General features: G+C 36.3%; 1 protein-coding gene across 14 annotated transcripts in view; it reads right to left on the bottom strand.

The window, feature by feature from the left end:
- Window positions 1-14,781, bottom strand: part of Sox5 (SRY-box transcription factor 5) — a 960,217-nt gene that overhangs the window by 878,049 nt on the left and 67,387 nt on the right. For 6 of the 14 annotated variants that reach the window (XM_071610073.1, XM_071610074.1, XM_071610077.1 and 3 more), the window contains exon 2: window positions 402-555. The exons of 7 other annotated variants lie outside the window; for them this stretch is intronic. The gene's annotated coding sequence lies outside the window, so the exon portion shown is untranslated. The remainder of the gene's footprint in view (window positions 1-401; window positions 556-14,781) is intronic. One more of the 14 variants, XM_071610075.1, reaches the window with a different exon arrangement.

Below are 14,781 nucleotides of genomic sequence, written 5' to 3'. Positions count from 1 at the left end.
TAAAAGATGCAAAACAAGCAAAGCTCAATAAAACTAGAAAAGCATTTAACACGTGATAAAATTCTTAAGCAAAAATTTATCTAATGAAGTTTGGCCATTTTACAGTACACTAAACTGTCAAAGAAACATTTACATAAATACAGTTTATTTGTACAAAGGATGCTATAAATTATTATCTTTTAGTGAGTAAATGCTTGAAAGATATCAAATAGAAATGAGAAGTGAAATCACCCATTTTGAAGGATCACTTTTAAATATGAAATAAAACAATGAGTTTTTTATAACTATTTTTTTTCATACACACACACACACACACACACACAGAATAATAGGTAGATCTTGGATTAACAAGATCTACCACACAGAATCCCTTCTAGAATGACTTATTTAACAATACTCACTTGTTATCTAACAAAAATGGCTTGGCTTACAAATTGAGAAACTTGGTGGTCTATATTTGGTACCTTTGAATCAAGTCTGGATAACTCCATCCAGATGACACACCCAATGAAATGTCATCTTAAATCTTGATACGTGTCATAGGAAATAGGTAATCTATAAGAAAATTTAAAACATTAGTACATAATAGTTTCAAATTATTTTTAAAGGTTATAAAAATTATTAACAAGAATTTTGTACAGACTAATTTATATTGCCATGAGCATAATCTTGTATCTACTTTTTTTTCCTTTTTTAATTCTATAAAATTAGCAAGTTAACACTTACTTTATACCACTTCTGGGAGAGTTTCAAAATGAAGTGCATTAAATATGCATTAAAAACAGGACCTGGCTAACACTTCCCCTTTTAAGAGCATAAGCAGCTTGAGGACAGGAACCATGTGCTTATATTAACTGCCTTGTCCACAGCACCTGGCACTGGGTCTTGCAAAATGTAAGAGCACCCAAAATGTTTGTGAACCAACGCAAACGTGGGAGTGATGAGTGTGGTGTGACAGGAGTGAGAGACACTCTAAAGTGATAGTGGGGACCTGCACTATCACCTCTCGCTGTGTTCTTGGCTCTGGCCGTCTTGGGTATCATCAGTGTACTGGAACAATGAGTACCCGGCAAGAGAGAGACACATTTCATAAAGTACTGAAAGAAAGAAGTGTATTAGAGGAAAGTCCACAGGCTAATTCTAAACTGTAATTAGAAGCAGAAGAGAAAATCACACAATCATCTCCTGGGAAAGAGAGCCAGTACCATGGCACCTAATGTGCCTGGCAGCGCTCCACCAGGGGTGGTCTCAAGCACACTGCTGCTCTGTGAGCTGTTTGCTACCGGCATGTGGCAGACGGGCACAGCACCCAGGAGTCAGACATGGAAACATTCGCAATAATCTGATGCAGTCCTGTTGTGTCTATGGAGTCTTGTTTTCATTTTTTGAATCTGTTCTTATTGTGTTTTATGGCAGCACTGGTTCACAACACATCACAAACTTAAAAGATAAACTAGTCCTCATCATAGAATTTGTGAAAGCAGGGCTGCTCTGGAGAACTCAACGAGGACCTAGGAGTACACATTCTGCAGTGGTCGATTATCAGTCAACAATTGAAGCAAAAGCGACTGAATGAATGAATTTAATTAACTAATTGATTGAATATTTTAAAAATGAATTTATCCAAAACCTAGGGAATCCAGAACCAAGATCTTGTGATTCCCCCCAAAACAGTGTTTTCAGTAGTATACTGAAAGAGATTTTTAAATTACTACAGAAATGGTAGAATTAGTCTTGAATTTTCTTCTTTCCCTTATCATAAAACCTTAGCACTATTTAAAGTGTCTTGTATTTGATATAAAATCCCATGTTAATAACAGATCATATTTCCATTTATCTATTAAAATAACCAAAGAACACATCCGCATCTTCCTGTTTGTACTTCTCATTATTTTCTTCAAAGAGGAAAAGTTACTCTCCTATAAAGCTGTAACTTAAGAGCTTTTTCAGTACACTGCAATATTTGCCTTTCATTCTTAGAATGGAATGACAACTCACTCAAGAAAACAGACTTCTTAGAGAGTATGGGTTGTGGATCTCTAACTCTGAAGTGCTTAAAAAAATACTTGTATATAGTATGGTTTCCATAGACATACATTAAGTGAAAAGGTGCTGTAAAATTTTACAATGAGAAATATTAAAGGGATACCCAAGTATTTATTCAACTTTGTATACATTTACTTACTGTGGGATTACTTGATATGGGATAAGTCTGTTCTTGGTGCTGGAAAGTTCATTTAAAAATCATAATAGCTACTGTTTATTGGACAACCAATATGTATAGGCAGAATTCTAAGAACTTAGCTAGTATTAACTCATTTAATTCTGAAAGCGACATAATTCCTATTTTTAGAAGAGGGTAAATGAGCTATAAAGATGAAACTAACATGCCCCAGTTCCCCCACCTGAAAGGATCCACAGGAGGAATGTAGACAGAGGAGGTCTGGCGCTATAGCCTGAATGCTGAACCATGGTGCCAGCTGCTTCCTCCACCCTGGGCTTGCTTCTGCTCTCAAGGATCTCAGTACAGTGTGGATTATCAGCTAGTATGGGACTGACATTTTGCTCAGTTCTGCAATATTTTAAAATTGATTCTTAGAGTATCCTTTGAGAGGGCTGGGATGTGGCTCAGTGGTAGAGCCCTTTCCTGTTCATGTGAAGGTTCTGGATTCAATCCCCAGCATTGGGGGAAAAAAAAAAATCCTTTTGACAAACCTGTATAATGTCATCTGGGAGAATTGATTATTCACAATCATAGTAGTTAATACATTCATCAAAAGTCATGTAGGATGAAAGATTATAAGTAGAAAAACAAAACACATGAGTAGAAGAATTATCTTTAACTTCAGACATTACAGGGACTCGTCCCTCCCCTCAGTCCATTCTACACCACCCCTACCCACAGGAAGCAGCAGCTAGTGCTGTCATTTATACATGGATAAACTGTACACACACACCCTGAAAAAGATTCCCATATGGGAAAAGAAAGAACATAAACAAGAGAAATATGCCAGCATAGGAACAGAAATTGCCCTTAAATGACAGTTTCTCCTGACACAGAATGAAAGATAAGTATAACTCCCCAGAGGAAAGAATGGGGAAATCAGGACAGCTTTCATTCAGCAATGATAACATATTAAGAACAATTTTACTCATATATTTTTCAGTCTTTGAAATGCTGACGCTCAACATTACCAGAAATGACAGTCTCCCCACTATTACTATTCCACGTGCCCATACGCACCAGCATGAAGACAAAGCCAGATCTCCTAAAGAAACCATTCACACCTTTTCATGGAAATTCTATTCCAAACTGCCCAACCCTTCCACAAACCATATATTTACAAAACAAGCATATCCATAAAGTAGATATTACAATAGTTTCGTATTTCATGATAACGTTTCACGTATTTGATGTTATGATACTACTTTTAATTGTGTAAAATGTGTCTTTAAAGGACCACCAGAGCAGAGAAGACCACATAAATGTGGATTACTGAAACAAGCACGCTCACTGGAAATTTTATAGGAACAATATGATGAATAAAAGGTTGTTCTAGAGCTCATTGATACTTGTTACTTATGTCTATATCTGTTCTTTAATGGAAAATCAAATAAATATGTCTGTTCCCAGGCATGCATATATAAATATATATGCAATATATATAAGTAATATATGTAAGTATAAATATTCATATAAAAATGTATTTTCCCACCAGCACTACCCCAGTGTAGCAGCTAAAGTAAAAATACAGAAAACTGCAGTGAAAATATAGAGCCAAAACAATTTTTAGGAGGACTCAGATTCCATTACAATGATAGTTATTTCTTCATTTTGTTGAGCAATGAGAGAGACATTTTAAATAGACGCCCCAAGTTTCCTTGAAAAAGCATTAGACTTTTTTAGTCTTCAAAAATATAACTATCTGTTGAAGATGTTTCATTTTCTTTTACCAAAAACAAAAGAATAACATGCAAACTTCTTCTGGAAAGTGAAGACACAAGGTAAATTAACTTTAGCCCTACAGCAAATTTCTCTTTCAGTGAAAGTTCTAATAGGCTTTTTTGAATCACTCACCACAGAAACTAAACCTTGTTTTGAGTATCCTCCACCTTTGGCACTTTAATTCAGTGATTTAAGTGCACAGTAAGTTTTCCTCTCAGATAAGGTGCTAATCATGAGCGCAGTCTTCTTAATCAGGACTGAACCAAAATAGTCCATCTCTACCACCTTTCCTGTTTGCACGGACGGAGGGATCCCTTTGTCTTAAGGAAACAGGAACAACACTAGTCTCAGCCTCCCTTACAGTTACCTGCCTGCATAGGTCGTTTTACCTTTCTTGGTTCAGGACTTAAGGCGTTAACACCTAAATAAACTACTTTTTCAAATGAACCACTAAACACTTGGGTCCCAGGTGACCCTGAATTGGATATCAGTTAGTTTCCTAAGCATTTTTCCTATCATAAACTGCACAGACTCATTTTATAATAAATCTTTTGCATTTTCTTCATTAGTTCTGCTCCAAACAATGCATGAAGTCCTCAAAGTGCTCTTCTTAAATTATTTTTTCAAAATAATTCACTTTCTAAAAAAGAAATTTGTGCTGAATCCGATATAGATTATTCCACAAGAGCAGAGATGAATTGTATTTGCATTGTCCACTGCATTTCAAGGTTGTATATGTTGCTGACTTAAAAGTGCTGCAAGAAATTTGCAAAGTTTATATTATTGATAAACATCATTTTGCTTGTATGGATGGTCCTTGGTCTCAAAAGCCTTACAAAGGAATAAATTTGGCTATTTATCATGTCTCCTACCATAGGACTCATTTAGCCTAGCCATGTATATTTAGTTCTTCTAATCTTTTCTCATAAGTCAATCCCCTCAACTCATTAATCTTTTTTGTTGCATGTCCCTGATTGTTTCCATTTGGCTCAGTAGGAAGGTAGCATTTTACTAGAGTTCCCCCCTCCTCTTCATTTCAATTCAAAAGATTATAAACTTCTTGAGGGTAAGGACCATATTTTCTTGAATTAAAAATGAGATACAGAAGTAAAATGCCTTATTGGAGATAATCTTGAATCACCTTGGCTTTGGCTAGCTGACAATGTTTTAAATCATATTAATTAGGAACACTACATTTGTTGCTTCTTTCTTCTAGGAAAAAATAAATCACAGCTGAGTGTCTTCAGACCTTTAGACTATGGAGGATCCGCTGTGTCCATGTGTGCAGGGAGTTCCTACTCCGGCTGAATGCCTTGTGATAAAACAATTCTCTTAAAGAAACTAAACTACATTTTCCCAGTGGGAATTAACTTTGTACATGCATCATAACAAACAGTCCTTGTTTCCCTTTAGAAAACCATTGTGTCCAAAAGATTTCCAAAATCATTTTCCAGTGAACTTTCAGGACCTTTTCCCACCAAAATTATTTTAGACATAATTAACTTGCATTCTTCTCAATCCACTGCTCTGCATAAGGCTAAATCCAAACAGTTTAAATCTGGAAGTAGAAATAAAACATACTCAAATGATAAAAAAAAATGAAAAGGGCTTTATTGAACATTATTTTTAAAATGTATGAAAAATAAATATTTTTGTATTCTGAGAGATGAGAAACTTTGAGGAATAGAAAGATCTGAAGTAGGTTCAGGAACTGGAATTTAAGGGAGAATTCAGAAGATTCTGACAGATAGAGGAAGGAATAAGAGCATTTAGGTATTGGGGAAATGGCCTGCACAAAATATTTGACACAGGTTCAAGCGAAACAGTAGAAGGAAGTAAACACAAGTTATTCAACAGAACACTAATAATATATCACAGCAGAATGAAGACAGAAAAATGTGAATGCCACATCCCAACAAATAATAATGAGAACATAGGCCAGATAATTAAAATAACATTTGGGTGGTTCTTGGCTTCAAATTATATGAACAATTCCAAAATTTTTCTATCCCTCATAATCAAAATTTCAATCTTGAAGGCTATTAAAAAATGACTTTACCAGTAGCTCTGATTAGGATATGAGTAGCTAGGAATTGGCATTAAAAGCATGGAATTGTCCAAACAAATTGTTAGCAAGACGTTATGGTGGTATGTCGGGAGCTGCCGCATAGGAGCTGAGCACCCTTAACCTTGATCAACAGAGATGTAGAACTGGCTTCCCCTGTGCATGAAAGCAGGTGGACCTCACCTCCGTTTGGCAGGGGAGGGATGCTCTGAGGTAGCCAGCCCGGCTAGCTGGCCATAGTGATATAGTAGAAAGAGACCGGACCAGAGAGCCTTCACTTCTTTGTCTCTGCCATGGGCTTTCTCTGTGGTAAGCATTCTGAACTTGGCTTCTTATTTTAATCTGTAAAATGTGTATCAGTGCAAGAACCCTTCCTTCCTGTTTCTTGTAATAACTAGTAATATTGTAATGTAAAAAGCCCTAGGAAAAACATAATCTGTTATATAACGCACATCAATAATTGGTAAGTATTACTATTTTATGCTTTCCCACACTAAGGCCTCTTTGTACAATAAAATTAAAAATGCTTTTCTCATTCCTCCCCACAACCCTGAAATGCTTGTCTTCCTTTACCCACTTGTCACAACCATGCAAGCCTTTCAAGCCACTGTTATTCTAATACTTTTATAAGTCATCCACTAGGTAGCATACACATTCACCACACACCTGCTTACAATATTTTTTTTGCAGGCCTTTTCAATTTTTGTAAATATGTTTTGAGATACAATATAACATACAGAATAGCTGCCAACCCATATGCCTTCCAAAAGATAAAGCAAAACTCAAGAATCTCAGAACTGAAACAAGACTTAGAAGTGACCTGGTCCCACATAATCAGATGTGTGACTTTCTTCTCTAACATCCCAATAAGTAATTCATTCAGTGCCAGAGGAATGTGTCCAGGAGGTCCATCATTCCCAATGAAAGCCTACTTCAATCTGATGGTCATTCCTTTATGCCCACTCTTGACTCTCTATTATAACTATATAAGAAAGAAATGTAAGAAAAGTTATGTATGTACCTGGAGCCTCTCTTTCCCTAAGTCTTCCTCAAGTCCCCCCAATATTCTGGTTTCCATTATCTGTAATCTTTTAAAGGTGTTACTTAACAATAGTTAAAAATAAGACATTTAGTATGTGCTAGAACAATTTCAGTGTGTGGGTACTGCTGCTCTTTTTCTATGTTGTTTAACTTCTGCTAAAGTGACCCAACATCACTGCTAAGTTTGGGAGTAACCCAAACAATGTTAATGATATGACAAAGCTAGCCCATGCTGAGTCCTCCAGAACCATTAGGCTTATAACTGGAAGAAATCACTTCAACACATTTGTGTAGTAGAGACTTTATACTGATCCCAATAGCAATGACATACCATCCCATCCTGCTGTGATGAATTTGAACTCAACGCTGTCAACCAATATATTGTTAATTTACTCCAATCTGATAGGCTCTTTAAATTTGATCACCTACCAGCAAGGTGCTCATGCAGGAGGGTCAATTATATACCACAATCAGGGACCCAGCCCTCTGGTACGACATTGGAGGTTCTCACTATTATAACAACTCATGTAAACCAGCATTCTGATTTACATGAGTTCTTATAACAGTTATCAATATCATTATCAAATCATTAATAAATACCTTGCTGATATCTACACATACTACATCTAGGTATTCTCAAACGCATGTTTTGTTGTTGCTGTTAATAAAGAAAGAAAGGGAAAGGGCAGGTAGGTGAAAAAACCTCTTCTAGGATGTTTTAGTGCATAAATGGAAATATATGAAAACTGGATGTAATTGCCTATAAGCCATCCAGAAAAAAAGGTTAACTTCTGACTTCAAACTCCATTTAAAAAACAAAAGTTGAACAAAGCATATCACTGACCATATCACTACATCCCACCGGTAAGAAAGTCCATGAACTATTTCTTGAAAACATTGTAGGTTTCCAAATAATCTAGAATTAGAACAAAATGATTTATGTCTCTTATTAATATAAAAATGAATTTAAATTTTAAAAATTTAGAGTTTCTTTATAAATATTAACTTTTTCGAAATCTAACCTACATTCTCTAAATAACTAAATATCATCCACATTTCTTCTATAAAAATCAATAAGTAAATACTATAAGAAATCTATTTGTGTATATCATATATATCATCATATCTATATGATCTCCTTAACACAGAATATTCTATAAATATTCATTAAAGTTCACAAGTCAGGTATACAAGAAAGCTAGATTTGCAAAAGGAAGATCAAATGTTTCCCTAATAATTCTTTGAATATTTTACATAGCCCATTTCCTCGTTTACAAAATATGCAAGCTAAAATCCTCCTTAATGTTCCATTTAAGACAAGGAGTTATTCCAGAGCAACAAAAATTACCTCTGACATTCAACTTCTGGAGATCTTCTCTCAAGGAAAGACAGCATATACTTAATTCTGGATCCCATTCCAATCAGCTGTCACCAACATGATTTCTACTAAGAAGCAACTGCAAGGAGATGAATAAGTACCTCTGCCCGCCAGGTGCACACTAGCCAGTATCCTCTCTTTTCCAAAGATGAAAACTTTTAATGGAGTTTTAGACTCGGGGAGACATTAGGATTCAATACTTTCCCTACCCAGGGAACAGAAGATAAGAGCTCAGCTCTCATCCTTCTTCCATAGCAGGATTGGGGACGTCTTTATCTCCCAATTAAAACACAGTAAAAGAAAACTAAATGAGTCTTATTTCCCTGAAGCAAAACTAAAATATTTAGTTTTTAGTTTGTTGAACAGTCATAGGATGTGGACTTAAAAAAAAAAATAATGCAGATAATGGAATGATTCGTCATGGATCTATTCTAACATGACTTAAAATGTTTGCTTTTTCTTAAGGTTAAAAAAATTCCTCAGCTCCTTATGTATACTACAGTCCAGGTTCTATTATTTATTTGTTGCAACAGATTGCCAATTTCCAAGATACAATGCATGTCTTATGAACATGTTACAAAAAGATCTAAAATATCTCTAAATCTGCAGCTAGATCTGACTAAATTCCTGCATTTAATTTTTTTGTAAAAAGAGGAAAGGTTTATTTTGGTTCATAGTTTCAAGGATTTCACTTCATGGTCACTTGACTCCATTTTTGGGGTGCCATTGGTGAGGCAAACACATGGCAGAGTAAAGCTGCTCACTTCCTGACAGCCACTAGGAAGCAGGAAGGAAAAAGAGAGAGAGAGAGAGAGAGAGAGAAATATTTTTCAAGGGCATGCCTTGGGTGAACTCACTTCCTTCCACTGATTCCTACCTCTTAAGGGTTTCATAAGTTCCTGATGGTGCTTATCAGCCGGGACAGTCTTTAAAACACTAGACTTTGGGGGACATTTAAGATACAAACTGTAGGAGTAGTAGGAAAAGCTTTTTGGCCTGCCTCAAAACTTAGTGTTTTGAAATTTGAAAATTAAAATTTTCTTTATAAAGAATTCCAATTAAGACTCAACTTCCTTTCTTCCTCCCTTCCAACCTTCCTCCCTTCCTTCCTTCTTCTTCTTTTTGGTACTGGGGATTGAAATCAAGGGCACTCAACCACTGAGCCACAGCCTCAGCCCTATTTTGTATTTTATTTAGATACAGGGTCTCACTGAGTTGCTAAGTGCCTCAACTTTTGCTGAGGCTGGCTTTGAACTCTCAATCCTCCTGACTCAGCCTCCTGCGTCTCTGGGATTACAGGGTTGTGTCTCGGCACTTGGCTTTAAGACTCATCTAAAGTTAAGTATTATCACAATCTGTGCTCCTGCATAGCATATCCCTCTCTGTGGAAAGCCCATTATCCCTGCATTTAATTTTGAAGATATTCAATATCTTGTTATCTATTTTGCTGTAAGACCTGTTAATATCTTAAAATCCAACTGTAATCCCAAGCCCATTCTTACTCAGACCTCTTATAAGAAGTCTATCCACTCTAAATAATCAATTTCAGATTATTCTAAACATGTTCTAAAATATGTAGGTGCTATTAGGTGATTAACATGAAGCAACATTATCATAAGATATACATAAAACCAAAAAATAAAGTAAGTTGATTTTAACATGTTACGGATTTCAGAGATTCCTTTTTTAAAAAATATTCTAGCAGCAAGTTAAAGCCAGGAAGGCATGAGATCCCAGCAAACTATATTTATTGTGTTAATGTACCATTTGTCTTCTGGGCAAGTAACTAAAGGTCATTTGTTCTTCATGGCAAGTGTTGAAAATAGTTTGCATTGAAGGTCTAACTTAAAGGAACAATGTGAAACCCCTCAGGCCTCAAGTGACCTTTTTGTGCCAACACAAACGTCCAAATCTCTTAGAGGAGAGTAGTGATGTTTGCACTCTGATTTTCAGCAACCTCAACTCCCTTTTCCTAAAAGAATCTGGTTGAAAAATCGGAATCATCTCCTTCTTGTAGACCTCAGTGGACTTGTTCAACTCTCAGAGTCAGGTATCAAAGTTGATATTAGACTGGGGAAGGGCAAGTTTCCAATTCTACCTCTGCCAAGTGAGAAAGAGCATGTATGAGAGTGAGGAGCACGTGGTAAACATCTGTTTAATGGAGAGGGAGCTGCTTCCATTTCCCTGGGTCCAAGGAGGCTGGCGGAAGGCTGTTCAGTCACCCAGGACCATGCCTGGCAGAGGACCAAGACTTCGATGGAACATACCTACCACCTTCAGATTAAGGGTACAAAAGAAAAAAAATACACAAAGAAAAGGAGATAAGGTCTACATCTGAGGTTGCTGGCTATTTCACCAAAACGCACCCCCCCCAAAAAAAAATATATCATGTTTGAAATAGTTGGAGCGTGTAGGAATTCTTGCCTCTAGATAACTCAGTGAAATCTAGAATTGTCAAGTGGTGAAAAGTTGTCATCTTAGACACATCTATCCAGTTAACATTTACCATTTTCAGGTGATAAATTGGCCATACTCCCTAGGAAGGGGGCAAGCACACTTTTTTCCCTGAAAAGAGGTCTCTGGTGGTATGCAGGCTTCTCACTTTCTTTCTTTTTAAATTTTTTTTTAATATTTATTGTTTAGTTTTAGGTGGATACAATGTCTTTATTTTACATTTATGTGGTGTTGAGGATTGAACCCAGTGCCCCATGCATGGTAGGAGAGTGCTCAACCGCTGAGCCACAATCCCAGCCCCTCTCTCACTTTCTTGATGTGTCTACTGGGACTGAATTTTTTTCCCCTTGATGCTTTACTAACTACACACTGGGATTTCTGCCTAAAAAGAACAATGCACAGAAAATATTATCTAACTTCTAATGTGATAAAAAGACATCTAGTTTCAAGTTCATTCAGTACTGCCTCCCATAACAAAAGTCAAGGTCTGGGGTTGTAGCTCAGTGGTAGAACACTTGCCTAGCACGTGAGGCACTGGGTTCAATCTTCAGCACCGCAAAAAAATAAATAAATCAAATAAAGGTCTTGTGTTCATCTACAACTAAAAAAAATTTTTTTTAAATTAAAAATTTAATAAAAAAAGAAATGAACAAAAGGCAAAATTAACACAGATGCCCTAACATGGACCCTCTCTTGGGTTCACAAGTCTTCCTGAAGTTCAGGGGGGACTTCAACATATTCAGCCTGCTGCCTAGTCCCCTTTGGCCACTGAAATGAATAGACAACAGATCATTATTTATTTAATTACTTGGCTTTCTTTGAATTATAAACTCTATCAATAAGGAAAGGAAGAAAAAAACCCATAGCACCTAGAACAAATTCAGATTTAGTTTGAGGTTGTATGGAGTTCTTAATTAAAGAAGAATTGTTTCTTGGAATTTTGCCTTTTAATTTCCCAAAACTGTTCCCAAGATGGGCATTGAACATTCAAGGCGGGAGGAGATAAATTGATTTTGCAGTATTTTTAACATTGTTTTCCTTCTACTTACTATTAAATAAATTAGCCTGTTGCCTTTTTTTTTAACAAAGCATTTTCTTAAAAGATGAAGGAGTACTATGCATAAACATTTTGAAACAGGTATGAAGCCAGTGTACCCAAGTGTGGCTGAAACCCAAACAGCTATTTTTTTTCCACTTACACAGGAAAATTCAGGAAAAATTGGTTACAGGGGAAGCTCATAGTTTCTTTTGGAATGCTTTCATGGAAATTCAGGCTGTATTTGATACACACCATATTTTTTTAATGGTGTTGTGTGGGTGGGTTGGAGGCGCATGAAGAACTCCAAAATCCATATAAATATCCAAAGTGGGCATGGAGAAACTCTCTCATTTCCTTTTTATTGTCTATTGCTCATTTGGTAACTGTTACTGGAAGCATGATTCCTTGATTCCTATTTTAACTTAAACATTAGTACCAAGTTTCTAAAGCACATGGCTAAAAATGATACCCACCTCTTCAAAACAGATTTTAAAAATAACAAAATACCAAAAGAGCTGCCACATTCAAAATAAGAGGTAAGATAGGCTTAACCCCATTCCTTTCATCCCAAAGCCAACCAAGATAGACCTACCAACCAACCAACCAATCCACCCTCAACATCTCTCTTCTTTTCTTTCTCTCTTCATGCCAGAGTGGCTGCCTGGGTGGTAGCCATTCACGCTGGCTTGTGTGCACTTAGAGTGAAGGAACTAGTTAATGGGGAAATTACAGATGACTCTGTGTGGTGGGTTCTGTGATTTACATTTGTGGTAAAACCCAAGGCAACTGATCTGTAACTCTGACTTGAATTGGGCCCTTACATGGAAATTTTGCCTGCCTGTGGCAGTACCTAAAACATGCTTTCTGGGAAGGGCCCAAGAGCCCACTCTTCTTAGGACAGACTTTGCCAGGGTATTTTAGCCTCCTCTATTATACTAATCAGGATAGTCCTGAACATGCCTCCCACACCCATCACCAAAAGTTCAGTAGAGTCCCACACTAGTGTGTTTGGTTAAAAGAAAATTCTCAAGCAATGCACAATGAGAAATTACGGGGTTTGGATGTTAGAAATTATATTGGAATCAGGCTTTTAAAAGTCCTCTCCATGAAAATCCTCTGAAGTAACTAAAGCATATTTGATTGACTAATACAGGAAACCATAAAGGTGAATAAGGTGATAAAGGGCTGATGAAGGGGAAAAAGAATGGATGTAAGCAGTTCTGATAATATTGGGCTCACATTTCAAATCAAAGCAGCCCACTGAAATTAATGCTTCTCTCAAAGTATGTAAAAAAAACCAAAGTACATGTATAAAGACATGAATTGGCATGAACATACTTTATATACAAAGATATGAAAAATTGTGCTCTATATATGTAATAGGAATTGTAATGCATTCTACTGTTGTGTATTAAAAAAATAAAATCAATTAATAAAAAAAGAAAACCACAGACAACAGATACAATGAAATAGCAAAATACAAAACAGCAAAATAAAATAGCAAAATAAAAAAGAGAAAGATATGACATGAAATCAAATCTATCGGAGACTGTGAGAAGTATGAGTGCTCTGAACTCCAGTATTGGATGACAAGGACTCTCAGATTGGGTTAACGGAAATGTCAGACTCTATGCTTTCTACAGAAGACAGGTTTATTTTCATAGAAAATTTGGAATTTAAGGGAAAGGTAAAGATAAATAAAAAAATATGCAAATCAAATAATATTAAATAAACTGAAATTCAAAAGCAAAAAGAAAAGTATGTACAAAGTAGAACTCAGTCTACCTTTCTTGGACTGTTTTTCCTCATGGCAAAAGATAATGCTTTGCCTTTTGCTATTGTAGGGATTTGCTGCTTCACACGCCTAGCAGCATTTTTTTTTTTTTAAGGTAAACTATAAGCCTACAAGTCACCACATGCTCTAAATACACTTGCCGAATTAAGAGCCCAAGATTTTCACTCCATTTTATTACTTTGAGGCAATGAAGTATAAACAGCTTTGGTGAAAGCGAGCACTATAAGCACACACACATGCTCCCCCAATTTAGGGGTTTAATGAACTCCTTAAGGTTGGTAACCTCACTCAAACAAATCAAAAGAAGAAGGAAATACTGCCATTTGTCTCCTCTTCATATTTGCCTGTGAGTCTTATACATTCAGACTGGCTTCCTAATTCCAAGTCCACGTAGACCAATGACCAGAACAAGCACAATGCATCCAACAGAGGCTGATCCTGCTGTCTCAAAGTCAGGCTATATAGGAGATGACTCTTACTAACTGCCTCATTCCCAGCTTTAAAACTGCCTGAAAAGGCTGGGAGTGGTGAAGCATTCCTGTAATCCCAGCACTCAGGAGGCTGAGGCAAGAGGATCATAAGTTCAAAATGACCCTCAGCAATTTAGCAAGACCCTCTCTCAAAACAACAACAACAACAAAAAATGACTGGAGATGTGGCTCAGTGGTTAAGTGCCCTGGGTTCAATCCCTTTACCAAAAAAAAAAAAAAAAAAAAAAAAAAAATTCCCGAAATGACCTTTGGTTTGAGGCAAGGACAACAACTGTATTCCCCTAAAGGAAATATTTTGACTGAATTAACACAAATATCATACTATAATACATCTATCTTGGGAAGTTTAGAAAAACCAGACCATTACAAGTAAGTGAGGGGAAGGGTCTAGGCCATAAGGTATGAGACCAGTAATGATCATGAAATGATGAAAAGTAATCATTTCATAAACTTTAGTAAGTTGCTTTGAAAAGTCAATGGCTCAATCCTATCAAGTATTAATAGAAACAGAGGCTCAGGGTTATAATAAACACTTAAGGCCATCTTATCATTGGTGAGTGATGCTAAATAAT

Source organism: Marmota flaviventris, chromosome 3, assembly GCF_047511675.1.
Source record: "Marmota flaviventris isolate mMarFla1 chromosome 3, mMarFla1.hap1, whole genome shotgun sequence".
NCBI classification, from domain to species: domain Eukaryota; kingdom Metazoa; phylum Chordata; class Mammalia; order Rodentia; family Sciuridae; genus Marmota; species Marmota flaviventris.
Note: the sequence above shows the minus strand (reverse complement) of the source record. Positions and strands in the feature narration are given on the sequence as shown.